Source organism: Elephantulus edwardii, unplaced genomic scaffold, assembly GCF_000299155.1.
Source record: "Elephantulus edwardii isolate Elephantulus edwardi_28Jun2011 unplaced genomic scaffold, EleEdw1.0 scaffold00281, whole genome shotgun sequence".
In the NCBI taxonomy this organism is placed as follows: Eukaryota; Metazoa; Chordata; class Mammalia; order Macroscelidea; family Macroscelididae; genus Elephantulus; species Elephantulus edwardii.
The window spans coordinates 1378506-1392433 of NW_006400031.1; the positions used below are offsets into that span (position 1 = coordinate 1378506).

General features: G+C 42.6%; 1 protein-coding gene across 1 annotated transcript in view; it reads right to left on the reverse strand.

The window, feature by feature from the left end:
- The window catches only part of CLSTN2 (calsyntenin 2), a 611561-nt gene that overhangs the window by 492840 nt on the left and 104793 nt on the right, over positions 1-13928 (reverse strand). The gene's annotated exons all lie outside the window — the stretch shown is intronic.

A 13928-nucleotide genomic window follows, 5' to 3' on the forward strand; every position in this document is an offset into this window, starting at 1 on the left:
ATGACTGGAAGGGTGGAGGGATGGAGAAAGAGAGGGAGACCTTGGATGAGATGTATTGATTCAGTGACTTAGGTAATGAGGGTAGGTGTCAGAGACAGTAAAGTTGGCACAGGATAGAGCAGGTTTCAGGGCTCTTGTACATACGGTTGCTGTGAGTCACAAGCTACTCAATGGCACGTAACAGCAACAACAACATATAAAAGAGGGATACTAGGGCATGAGGCATGAAGTGGCTTACACACTTTCATGAAACTATTTGTTGGTGGGGTGATTGTAAGGGAGGAAAAAACTTCACAATATAAAAGAACAAAACAGAATGTAAATGAAAGTCTGTAGGGTACACAATGTACATGCATGAAACACAGTGTGCATGAATGATAAAAATATTAATTTTGTTGCAGTGGTTATGTGTCATCAAGTTGACTATGACTCACGTGATCCTATGAACAATAGCTCTGAACCCTGCTTTATCCTGAGCCAGCCTCACTGTCTCTGACACACCTACCCTCCTTATCCCAGTCACTATGTCAATCCATCTCATCTTGGGGTGTTTTTAAAATGTTTTTAATTTTAGTTTTATTATTATTTTTGTGTATGTGTACCATCAAATTGGATCTGATTGGTACAGGAGGAGATTGTCCCTCCTCCAGCAGAGCGCCTGGTGGATTCGAACCACGCACCTCTGGGATTGCAGTGCAGCTTCTTGCCACTAGGCCATCAGAGCTCACCTCAACTTGGTCTTCCTCTCGTGCGCTGTCCCTCCAACCTCCCAAGCGTGATGTCCCTCTCCAGAGACCGGCCTCTCCTGGCTACATGACCAAAGTGTGCGACATGGAGTCTCAGTAAAATTTTTTTTATTCTAAGTTTTACTCAAACACGTTGGACTTCAGTCTCAGTTTGAAGGAAGAGGAATAGCTTTTAAGAGACTGCTCGTCTTCCTCCTTCTCTAGTGACTGCTCCAGGTTTCTGAACGAGTGACTGGTGTGGATGAACTGGGTTTGAAAGTGGATTTTGTTGAGTCTGGCCTGCTAGAGCTGCCTGATGCTTTGCACCCCGAGTCCTTCGCTTTGCCTCCAGCCCACGCCTCAGCCAAAATAGTTTCTTTTAGACACTGTTAAGGTTCATTTCCCTTGAGGGATAGATTACTAGGTAAGGAAGTGAGACCAGAAAAGACGGAGGTGAAATTCTGCATTTGCAGGTTTGAAGCGAATGGGAAGGAAGGAGTACCAAGTTTCCGTGTCTTGTACCTGTCTGCTCAGGCTAGCTCTCAGGGGAGTGGGTTTCTTGGGAATTAATTCCTCGAACCTCCATCTCTGCCTCTTTCCCTCACGTCCCTACTACCCTGAGTCCTTGTTTCTAAGGATTAGAAATGTGCTTTCATTGGGGAACAATTGAGTCTTACCATTGCCTGAGGTCTTGTAAAGAATTTTTTTAATGTTTTAAGTTGGTTACTTTTCCAAAAACAACATAAAATGCAGATTGTAAACTGGGACTATTACATGCGAACAAAGTTATATGCCGCCCTGTTTATTTAGGTCCTAATTGTGTTCAATAAGGTAATGTGGAAGGTTGAGTCAAAGTGGAAATCCCGAAGTAGAAATTAAAATAATGTGAATTAAAGTGGAAAAAAAGTTTTAGTAATAATGAAATAATTTGTTGCACAAAATTCAATCATGTGATATCCAACCTCTTACAAATGGCAGCCTATGGTGGACTGTCTTAGCCCCAGAGGTGATACTGGTAATTGCTACAGATCAGAATAGTTCTTGCCTGTCAATTGTTGTTGTTATGTACCGTCAAGTCCCTTGCGACTCATAGCGACCCTATGTACAACAGCCCTAAACTCTGCCCTATCCTGTGCCAATCTCACCATCTCCAACACACTCACCCCCATTATCCCAGTCACTGAATCAATCATCTCATCGAGGGTCTTCCTCTCCTGTGCTGTCCCTCCACCCTTCCAAGCATGACGTCCCTCTCCAAGGACTCATCCCTCCTTGCAACATGTCCAAAGTGTGTCAGACGAAGCTTTAAAATCCTTGCCTCCAAGGAGTAGCCCAGCTTCACCCTCTCCAGGACAAACCTATTTGTTCTCCTAGCAGTCCATGGTATATTCAATACTCTTCTCCAACACCACAGCTCAAAGACATCAATTCTCCTTCTATCATCCCTAGCCATTGTCCAGATTTCTGATGCATAGAAAGTGATTGCAAAGGCCATGGCCTGTATCAGGCTCACCTTAGTCTCCAGACCGACATGGTTGCACTTTAGTATTTTAGAGAGGTCTCTATAACCACAGACTTACCCATTGCCTGTCAATTACACTCATTCATTCATTCATTCATTCATTCCATATTATGAACAGGCTGAATGTCAACCACATAAGATGCCGAGATTACTAAAGGAGACGTGGTCTGGGGCCTCCAGCCTCCAGCCCTCACAGAGGTGGGCACACACTCACACATCTCTGAGCACGTGTGTCTCACACTCACATGGCCTGCAGGAGGCAACACCAGGTAGGCACAAATGTCAGGGCACAAACATAGCAGCCACCAATCAGCCTGTTTTAGGCTCCTCTCTGGGTTCAGCTATTACAGAAATCATCCACTGTTACATATCCCCAGCGTTGGCTTTATTAAATGTCACATGAATAAAGCAATATTCTTTTCCAGGAGGGGGAAAAATGTAGGCTTTGAATGAAGGTCTTAACGAAACCTGTATTATTACAATGGATTATTTTATTTGACTGTTTTACTTTCAAGTTTGGGAAAAGAGTGATTAAGGAAGGAGAAGGATTTCTTTTCTTTCCTCTCCCTGGCTGAGAGTTCAGGCCCATTTAGTCTGATTATAGCTGGCCCGTCAGACAGTGTCTCAGCCGTGGAGAGGGCTGAACGCTCTGTTCCTGGGCATCCATGCCTGACTGCGCCTCTCTTGAGCTGGGATGCTATGAGGACAGCAGTTCTAACACCAACTCTTGGGGGAAACCCATAATGAGTCTTTATATCAAATGATTATACAAATTGGACTTCTAAAACATAATCAAGAAGACAAAGAGTCTCACCACTGGGCCAACTGGCAGCACCATGATAGATGGAGAAGAGATTGAGGTTGTTAACAATTGCAGTTTGCTGTCTCCAAAATCAACACTCTTTAACACCAGCAATCAGGAAATCAAAAGACCAATTGTATTGGGACAATCTGCTGTCAGGGACCTTTCCAGAGCACTGAAAAAGCAACGATGTCAGTCTAGAGACTAAGGTGCACCTGATCTAGACCACAGTCTTTGCAATTACTTGTTATACTTCAAAGAGATGGACAATGACTGAGGATGACAGAAGAAGTATCAATGTCTTCGAATTGTGGTGCTGGAGAAGAGTCTCAAACATACCATGAACTCTCAAGAAAACAAATAGGTCTGTCCTGGAGAGGGTGAAAAACTAAGTTTCTCCTTGAAGGCTAGGATTCTGAAGCTCCATCTTATGTAATTTGGGCACGTGTCCAGGAGAGTCTGGTCCTTGGAGAAGGACATCACACTTGGAAGGGTGGAGGGACAGTGCAGTAGAGGAAGACTCCAAATGAGATGGATTGATACAGTGACTTGAACAATGGGGGTTGGTGTGTCAGAATTAGTGGGACTGGCTCAGGACAGGGCCAGCTTCAGAGCTGCTGTACATAGAGTTGCTATGGGTTGGAGGTGACTCAACGGTACATAACAACAAACACAAAACATAATTAAAATAGAATTTATTTTTCTCCTATGAAAACTTGATGAAACATTAGTTTAACCCCCTAAATAGGCACACCCCATGTGTTTGAGATTTCCAACAGTGAGAATACTGCAGAATCTCCAGAATGTACCCCGTGTCACCACGAAGAAAGGACCCAGAGAAGGCTAACTCAGGTGTGTAAGACCTTGGAAAAGGATTTGGCACAGAGTGGACGACAACAAATTTGTGCTGAGTGAATGAAGGATCTTCTGAGCCACGTTGGCCGGTGTCAAATGTTTGAGGACATTTTCAGCAGGAACCATTCTTTGGAGAGAGACATCTTGCTGTGAAAGGTACAGAGCCAGTGATAGAGAGAAGACCCTTGATGAGATGGATTGATGCAGTTATGGGTACAATAGTCTTGAGCAGCGTGGAGATCCTGAGGGCGGCACAACTCAGACCTCTACAGGGCAAAGTTCAGCTCTATTATTCCTAACAGCACTACAAATCCTAGTTGATCTGACCGCACCTAACAACAAGGACAGCAATATGCAGGCGTCAAGTCCAAGGGCATCTGATATAAGGTAACTGCTGAAATATACTTGTCCTTTAAGCCCACCTTCTTACCTATAGAATTCCCATCGTCTCTATTTTAACTGCCAGATCTTCCCAGTTACATACTGTTGTTTATTAGAAGAAAGAGCTCTGCGTGTACTTGAGAGCAACGTGATTTTATACATTCTAGTCCTGGACTCCTTCAGGAATTTCTGGTGGCAAAAGGCTGTGTTGGGGGGAGCGTCCTTCTATCACACTGATGCTCTGAACTTACTCTTCCTCCATCTCCCAGTTCAAGCAGTTTCCTATCTATGAACAAGCAGGAGAAGGTGTCTTTTTCCTAATGAGGAAAATATCTTTACAGACGCCATAAGTTGTGCATCCCTATTTTAAAATGATCCCTTCAGCTTAATCTGTACTCTTGCTTTGTGGGGAGTTTCAGGTCTCTTTAATGTTTGTGTTTGTTTGTTTGTTTGCTTTAAGTATGTGTGTGTTTCCTAAGTTCTATTCCATCTCACTTCAACAATACAGATAGGATGTCGAAATGCTCTGACATGTTCCTTTTAATCCACATCTCACAGGCCTGGAAAGACAGAGGTATGGAATATGCTGGTATCTGTGGGTGATTCATTGCTCACATGTTCTACAAGCAGAACAAAGTAGGGCATGTAGTCAGGGCAGCATCTGAGAATTCTTCCAGAAAGCTTCAAGAGTTTTCACGTTGACGTAAGCCTGTCCAGTTAAGCCTGTGTCTGTGAAGAAGCAGCAGCAGCCTTGAGTTGGTGTATTGGAAAGCTCTTGAAGTCATGGATAACAGCAGCTGCGGGGACACTGACTGAGGTAGAGCATGTGAGGGAGCCTTCCAGGGCGCTAGGAATGACCTATACCTTCGTACAAGTAGTAATTACATGAATATACACATAGGCAAAAATCCAGAGACCTGTAAATGTAAAGACTATACAATTTTTACATGTTAGTACAACAATGAATGAATGAAAACCCCAAATCTCTGTAAATGTTCATTAAAATTAATAAAATTTAATAAAAAAATAGAAAAAAATTTACATGTAAAATAAATCTAAAAAGACCACTATGCATCCAGGGAAAACCAAAACTTCTTGATTTTAATCTGTATTCAACATTGAGAACAATGGGACCAGATTGTGAAAATGTAACAGTGGATCAAAAGGTGCTTTCACATCCTTCATCGCACTGAAGCTAAAAACGACTAATAGGAGTTTGCAGTCATTCTTGTTGGTTGCAGTGCAATTGGTTCCAATGTTGTTGCTGTTGTTGCAATACAGGTCGGCTCATGGTGACCTCACATCTGTAAAGTACAACTACATGCTACAGGGTTTGCAAGGCTATGACTTTTGGAAGCAAGGCACGTATTCTAGTTTGCCTCTGAATAGGCTTGAACCAGCGACCTTTCAGCTGGTAGCCAAATACTTAATTATGTGCTCCACCCAGTTGCCATAAAATCTTGAGTAAGAAAGGAGACATATCAATTTGAAGGGTTTAAGAACAAAAATAGCTATCCATAGTGGACAGTGTTTGGTGGAGCTCCCAGTTTAAGACAGGTTTGGAAGGAGGAGTGGCATCCACTTCCTAAACCACATGCCTCTGGAAACTCTATGAACTTGGAGAAATGATGATAGTTAGAGAAAGGCTTCAGGCCTTCTGTCCATAGGGTGGCTCTGAGTCGTGTTCCACTCTACAACAATCAACAACAAAAAGAACAAAAAAGCCCGGGATTGAGTCACTATTGGGTTTTCCAAGCAGTTTTTGGTTATTTTTATTCTATGTTAGTTTGCTTACAAAGGTCATACACATTGTATTCCACACTATTGTTCACTCACATTGTGTTTCATACAATCATGCCCATGCATTATGTTTTATATTAGTCATCATTGGACTATGCCCATCATTGCCCGGTCTTTTCAAGTCCCTGATGGATCTTTCACATTTCCTTTACCCTCTCCCTCCACCCACCAAATTGTGCAGCCTTGTGATTTCACCCCTACCCATCCTCACCCCAGTGTGAGGTGGGAAATCTACATTTGGTGGGGTCGCAAAATGGTACAACCTCTCTGAAAGGCGGTTTGGCATCTCCTCAAAAAGTTGAACACAGAAACGTTATATGACCCAGCTATTCCACTTCTAGGAATAAACCCCAAGGAAATTAGAACTGAGATACAAACCAATGTTCATAGAAGCATTATTCACCATCACAAGAACATGGAAACAGCCCACAGGTCCAGCCACAGCTGAACAGATTGAGAAATTGTGGTACATTCACATGATGGAACACAATCCAAGCATTTTTAAAAGTCTTAGAGGTCTCCAGGGAAAGGCAGAGAAGGATGAGTTGAGAGGACAGAGAACTGAAGACAAGCCTCACCTCTCTACTGAACTTTCGCTGGGAAAATTCTGAGGAGCATCCATTGGCCTTTGCCTTCACGCCTGACATTAATCCTGTTCTGAAATACTTGCCACATAAAGGAGGCAGGGATTTCTCTGCTTATGGTCGTGAGGGGCAGAGGTGTGATCACTGTTTACAGCCTTCTGCCTCACCTGTCATACACCCTCAGACACCTGTTATTGATTAAACTGTGCACCCCCAAAATATGTTGACATCTTCATGGAACCGATGCTTGTAGATGTTACCAGTTGTTAACCTGAGGTCCAACTGGAATAAGGATCCTAACCCAGTTTGAGAGCTCTGTTGATAAAGATCAGAAAGAAACACAGAAGAAGAAGCCATGTGTAAACCAAGTATATAATAAGATCAACCATCGCTGGCTTTCAACATAACCCGGGAGACTAGTACAGAACAAATCCTCCTTTTAATCCCTCAAAAGGATTCAACCTGGTAAACCCCTGATTTCAGCCTCACAGACTTCAGAGCTGTGAGAACCTTCATTTACGGCCTTCTAAGTCACTTGCTTTGTTACGACAGCGCTAGTGAATGAATACGCCTGGCTTTCCCACTAAATAATACCTGTTCAGGAAAATAAACAAACAAGAAAAAAAAAACACAAACCCAAAAACCAACAACAAACCAAATAAAAATCCATTAGGAGGAAAGAGTTGTGTAAAAGTAAATAAATCACATCATCTTGTTTTACTGTACAGACCCAAGTGTTCTATAACACTGCTTATTTTTCAAATAAAGTAAATCTGTTCTAATAAGCCACTTTGAAGTAGATTCCTTTCTTTTCTTTTTTTTTTTTTTTTAAAGGCTTACGGTAAAAGTGACTGAAAACAAACGCAGTCTCAACAATTATTGAGATCTCAACAACAATAATTTCTTGCATTGCACCAATGCAGAGCTTTCTGGAGGTCCCCTCTCACTTGGATTCAGATGTATAGTGACCAATCATCCCTGTCTGTGGGTGGAGTTTTAGTTACAGGGACTAGGGTTTACCAGGAATACAGACCTCCCAATTCTGAATTCAGGTGAATGTCTAGAAAACAGGGTGAGCTGGTCACCTCACTGACAATCAGCTCCTAACTGCAACAGACACTTAGCTGGGTTCTCAATATGGTCACGGTGGGGTCTCAGGGTTAAGACTCACAGGCTTATGGGATAGATAATGCTGACCGTCCAGTCAGAACGCCAAAGGATATGGCAAGGTCCTTTTATTATCTTCAACTCACTTTGCTAAAAATCAAACTCAAAATGATATTCATCCTTAATTAGACGGGGGTGGGGTGGGCTTGATAAGTCAACTAGGCTCTGACGTCAATTCATAACTACAGCCCCAGGTATCGAGTGAGTAGCAGGTACACTGATGATGCTTGATACATTCTTCACAATCCACATAATAACTAATAACAGTGTGTCTATTCCCATTTTAATAACCCCAGCATAAGATATCAGGTTCATCTCAATTCAAAGCTAGAGTAAAGTCTTTTAATAGATTATTTTTCCTCCATAAAGAGGTTCTCTGGAGCCTGTCAACCCCTCTGAGAATTTTCTCAGATTCATCTCTATCCTTCCTACTCAGCCAAGATATGCCTGTTACTCCTAGTCTAGTTCTTCAACTAACTTGCTACTTTGACTATCTCAGTCAGAACATCAGTTAAATGATAATAACAGTGCAAACCATGAACAATGGTAAAAGTAACACTAGTCTTAAGTGGAGTTTTCCATGCGTTTTATAACACTGTTCTAGTAAATCCTTACTCTAGAAGGTAGCTACCCTGCCCACTGTATAGTTGGGAAGCCTAGGCTTCCATCGGTTAAGTAACTTACTGACTTGGGAAAGCCTACAAAATGGATCAGTTGATTTCAAATCCATACACGTCTGACTCTTTCAGCTGGGTCAGAGTCATGACAAGTAAAAGGCTTGAGAATGGTCAGAACCCACAGGGTTGAAGGATTCCTCATGCTTCTGTACTTACAAGGAGGGCCTTCTGATCCTGGGACTAGGGGGTACACTCAGTTAATGTTTCATACCAAGTCAAAATTTATAACTCTTCTGGGGAAACTAATAAAGCATCCTCTTAATCATCATTAAAAATGACACTCGGCTTCCACCTGATCTGCATCGAAATCTAGTTTCTTGTTATTCGTGTGGAAACAGACTGCATCTATAATGTTCTGGACTCATAAATGAACTAAAGTAAAAGCAAAAGAAATTTTACGTTGGAAATATCAACATAAATGAATTTTTACAAGTGGTTTTATTTACAGTCACAGATTCACAGTTTATTGATTGCAAGCTTTGGCGATAAAGCTACACGTAGCTGGACTGCATAACAAGAAGATGACTTCAAGCGAAAAAGACAATCGATGACACACATGTCTGGTGAGCTGCTGGCAGTCAGGCCGGCGTGAGCAGGGACCATCATCTAAGGCGGCGTCACTTAGGCTCCAGAAGAACATCAATTGTACAAAATGTGCAAAGGGTTAAGGAGCCCCAGGGGCTACGTGGTTATTACAAGCTCAGCTGCTAACTAGAGGTTGGCAGTTGTTACCCGCCAAGGAAAGTTAGAGCAGTTAACTTCTGTCAAGATTCGGAAGGACAATTCTACTGTGCCTTATAAGCTTTCTGCCGTTGTTGTTGTGTGTTGTTGAGTCAGAGTTGACCCATAGCTGACTCTCCAGCAGGTTTTCAGAGGCCGTTAATTGCACAGGAGGGAAGAGATTGCCCATCCTTCTCCCGAGGAGGAGATGATGGATTCGAACTATGTGTCTTCAATGTTGCAGCACAGCTTTTTACCTCTAGGCCACCAGAGCTTCCAGTTAGAATTGGCTTAATGGCAAGAGAGAAACAAGCGTGTGGCTACTCTGTAGACAGCCACTATGTATCTCTGAAGTCAAGGAATATCTGATTCTTCCTGAATCAGAATGGATACTGTCCCCTCAGACCTGCACTATCTCTGGAGAGAATACTATTTGTCACCAATGAAATTCTCAACTGTAACATTTATTATTACCCCAGAATTGTTGATTGCTGTCAAGTAGAGCATGACTTATAGCAAGCCTATGAACAAAAGGCATGACACCTTTCTATAACTACCTTCCTTTCTCAAAGTTCATGGTGTTTCCAGAGGCATATTGTTTAGGAAGTAGATGCCACTCCTGCTTCCAATTATATAGTGTTGTTGTTGTTGTTATGTGCCTTCAAGTCGCTTGCAACTCATAGCGACCCTATGTACAAGAGCCCTAAAGGCCGTTCTATCCTGTGCCAACCTTGCTGTCTCAAACACACTCATTCCCACCACTCCACTCACAGAATCGATCCATCTCATTGAGGGTCTTCCTCTCCTGTGGCGCCCCCCCACTCTCCCAAACTAGATGTCCCTCTCCAAGGACCAGTCCCTCCTTGCAACATGCCCAAAGTATGTCAGACGAAGCTTCAGAATCCTTGACTCCAAGGAGCATTCTGGCTTCACCTTCTCCAGGACAAACCTGTTTGTTCTCCTAGCAGTCTATTGTATATTCAACACTCAGAAATAAAAAATAAAATGCAATAAAATCCATTTAGAACTATAAACTTTTTAAAAAATCTAAAGACTTCTTTTAAAAAGAAACCGTCATATCAACAGGACCTGCCTGTCTTCGGGACAAGCAAGATTTCAGTTTTGGAGGAATAAATTCATCCAATTCTCTCATTTCTCTTGAGTTTGCAATGCTACACTTTTTTATCAAGTAGCCAGTAGGTGGCAGAAGAGCTCTGGTGGTACAGTTGTTAAGCGCTTAGCTGCTTCCTGACAGTGTGGCAATGGCAGCCCAGTCATGAGAGAGAGATGAAGGTGGGTGAGGCACTCGGCTTCTGTGAACATGACGGCCTGGGAAGTTCTACCAGGCAGTTCTAATCTGGAAGTACAGTGGCTGTGAATTTGGTTTTCATTTGTTTGTTTAGCAGCGAGCTCGCTAAAGTGCTTTTTGCTACCGATCTAAAGGCTGGTCCACTGGAGTCACCAGTAGCTCTGTGGGAGAGAACACCTGATTAGAGAACTTTTCTCTAACCTGCTGTCATAAGAACTACAAAGATGACAAGCTTGGAAACCCTACGAGTCCTCAGAGTCTCCTCTGTCCAACAGGGTTGCTGTAACTCAGCGCACAACAACGACAAAGAGAGTGACTCTCTACTCCCTTAAGAAGGAAAGATTGAAGCCCAGCTTTGTCCCTGTTTATTACTAGACTCTTACACGGCTGCCACTTTCTATGTCCGTGTCTCGAACACGGTGGGAGTAGAGATTAAAGAAGACGCTGTCCCCAGACAAACAGGAATGATGCAATTAGCAAACAAACATATGCTTCAAAAGGAGAAAAGCACAATGTCTGTACTTGGTTTGAGAAAGAACCAGGTTTGACAATAAGTCTGGCACGAGAGGCAAGAGAGGGTACTGGTAATATGCACGTTAAAAAATGCAGTCACTTAACAAGTTATGCCTCTATTTTTTCCATAATGGTCTTCTTGTTTTGTCTTTTTTTTAAAATAAGGTTTTTATCTTATAGTGGTCTACATACAAAGTTCATATACGTTGTTTTTCACACCAGCTCTTTCCTATTTCCTTAACCCACCCCTCCATCCACCCATCAAATTGTGCAACAAGGATGAGGATGGGTGGGAGGCGTAATTATAGGGTTGCCATGATGGCCTTATGCAGTATTTGTCCTCACGAGACCAAGTTAGTTCACCCAGCAAAATGCTCTTTTAGCCTCTCCCAAGATATGTAGTATTTTTTTAAATTGTTGCTCTTGAGTGCTGCATAGTATTCCATCCTGTGAATATATCACAATTTCTCAAGCCGTTCCCTTGCAGTTGGACACTGCTATGAACATTGGTGTAAAACACATATGAGGGTCCAAGGCGGGGAAGGGGAGGAAGCAGAGGGCTCAGGGTGAGAGCAGAGTGGTGAGAGTGGGTTAGGAGGAAATCACAGGGTCACACAGTTTGGTGGGTAAAGGTGAGGAGGGAGTTAAAGGAAATGGGAGAGATCTAGAAAGGACCTCAAAAGATGGGGTTATGGTGGGCATAGCCTAATAGTGATTAATTTTATAAAATACAATGTCTGAGAATTATTGTATGAAACAATGTCAGTGACAGAAAGTGTGAAAAACATACACACAAAAACCCCACTATGTACGAGAATGAAACACAATATATGTGAGTAATTATGTGTGTACCAACAAAAAGAGCCCTGGTGGCCTAGTGGCAAGAAGCTGCGCTGCAATCCCGAAGGCATGCAGCTTGAAGGCACAAGCTGCTCCATGAGAGAAGGACTGGCAGTCTCTTCCCAAGTAATTAACTGCCTCTGAAAACGTGCCAGAGGGTCAGCTGTGGGTGGGTTCCAACTCGACAGTACACAACAACGAATGAAAACACAACAATCTCGCCCTTGTTTGACAAAAAAGATAAAACATAACTTTAATACATTAAACAAAGGGGAAAAGTGCAGATGATGATGGCAGTGAGATTGTAGATTCTGTGTGAGCGATGGCGTGGGTCAGCCCGGGGCCCCAGTCCACAGCAGGCGTGGTGATGAACTTGACCATGGCAGTGATCCTGGGGGACAGACTCACTTGGGGAAGAAGCATTTTCCCTACACAGGCTTCTAGACAGCAGTGACTCTGTCAGGCCCCATCACCCCTGTGAATACCAGATGCAGGCTGCTTGATGTCTTCTCATAAAGTTCAGGTTCCATGGACTCCCCCTGCTTATACCTGTCCCCAAGGGAAGGCAATGGCTGAGTGTCAAAACCCTGACAGTCCATAATAACCCTGCAGTTCCAGCCAAGTGAGAAGGTACTATGTCACAAGCCGTGTCTCCGTCTTATGCTCCAAGGGACCAGAATACAGAGATGTCTACAGGCTGAACTCTAGAAGGACGCATACCAGGCTTCTCAAACAGTTCTTCAAGTAAAATATATGCTCAGAAGATGGCCATTATCATATTTCTTCATACAGATTCTCCTGAAATGTACTGAAGATATCTTTTTAAAATGGCAATATGGTTTCATGGAATCTTCAAGGAAATCTGTGCTGACCCCTGGAATATGAGTTTATAACACATACCAGGAGTCCTCCAAACACAAAAGTTAACTGTATTAAATATCGTACACGTTTGTTGAAAACAAACATATTCATTCTTGACATCAGGGACTCAGTTTTGCCCACTGATAAACCTCCAGGGACGAGCATAATTCCTGAGATATAATAAAGACTCAAACCAAACTTACCATATAAATGGAATTTGTGTGTATTATTTTACGTTTGTAGAAATGTTCTCTCATCTACCCTTTCAGTGTACCTGTGAAGTTGGTATAGTTGCTTTGTAATTTTCAGAGGAATAAAATAATATATAGGTAAGAAAAGAAAACATTCTCACCACTGGGCCAATAAGTAGCATCATGATAGATGATGAAGAGATTGAGATTGTTAATAGCTTCAGCTTGCTTGGATCCACAATCAACACTCTTGGTACAAGCAGGCAGGAAATTAAAAGACAAATTGCATTGGAAAGTCTGCTGTCAGGGACCTCTTCCAAAGTACTGAAGAGCAATGATGTCAGTCTGGAGAATAAGGTGCACCTGATACAGGCCATGGTCTTTGTAATCATTTGCTATGCATCAGAGAGCTAGACAATGACTAGGGATGACAGAAGAAGAAGTGATGCCTTTGAGCTGTGGTGCTGGAGAAGAATATTGAATATATCATGGACTGCAAGAAGAACAAACAGGTTCAACCTAGAGAGAGTGAAACCAGGCTGCTCCTTGGAGGAAGGGATTCTGAAGTTTCATCCCACATCCTTTAGACATGTTGCAAGGAGGGACCAGCCTTTGGAGAGGGACATCATGCTTGGGAGGATGGAGGAAGAGCGCAAGAGAGGAAGACCTTGGATGAGATGGATTGACTCAGTGACTGCGGTAATGAGGGTAAATGTGTCAGAAACAATGAGGTTAGTTCAAGAGAGACCAGGGTTCAGAGCTGTGAATTTCTATGAGTTGCAAGTGATTCAATGGTGCATAACAACAACAATAATTCAAGGTCTTACAGATGGTAAATATTAGCATAGAGTAAATCAAGTCTTCTTGTTCTGCTTCTGATCTCATTCTCTTTCCACAATATCAGTCTTTCAGGCTTCTTTACATAGGGTTTTCAGAGGCCTGCTATTTTGGAAATGGATGGCCAATCCTTCTTCCTAGTGT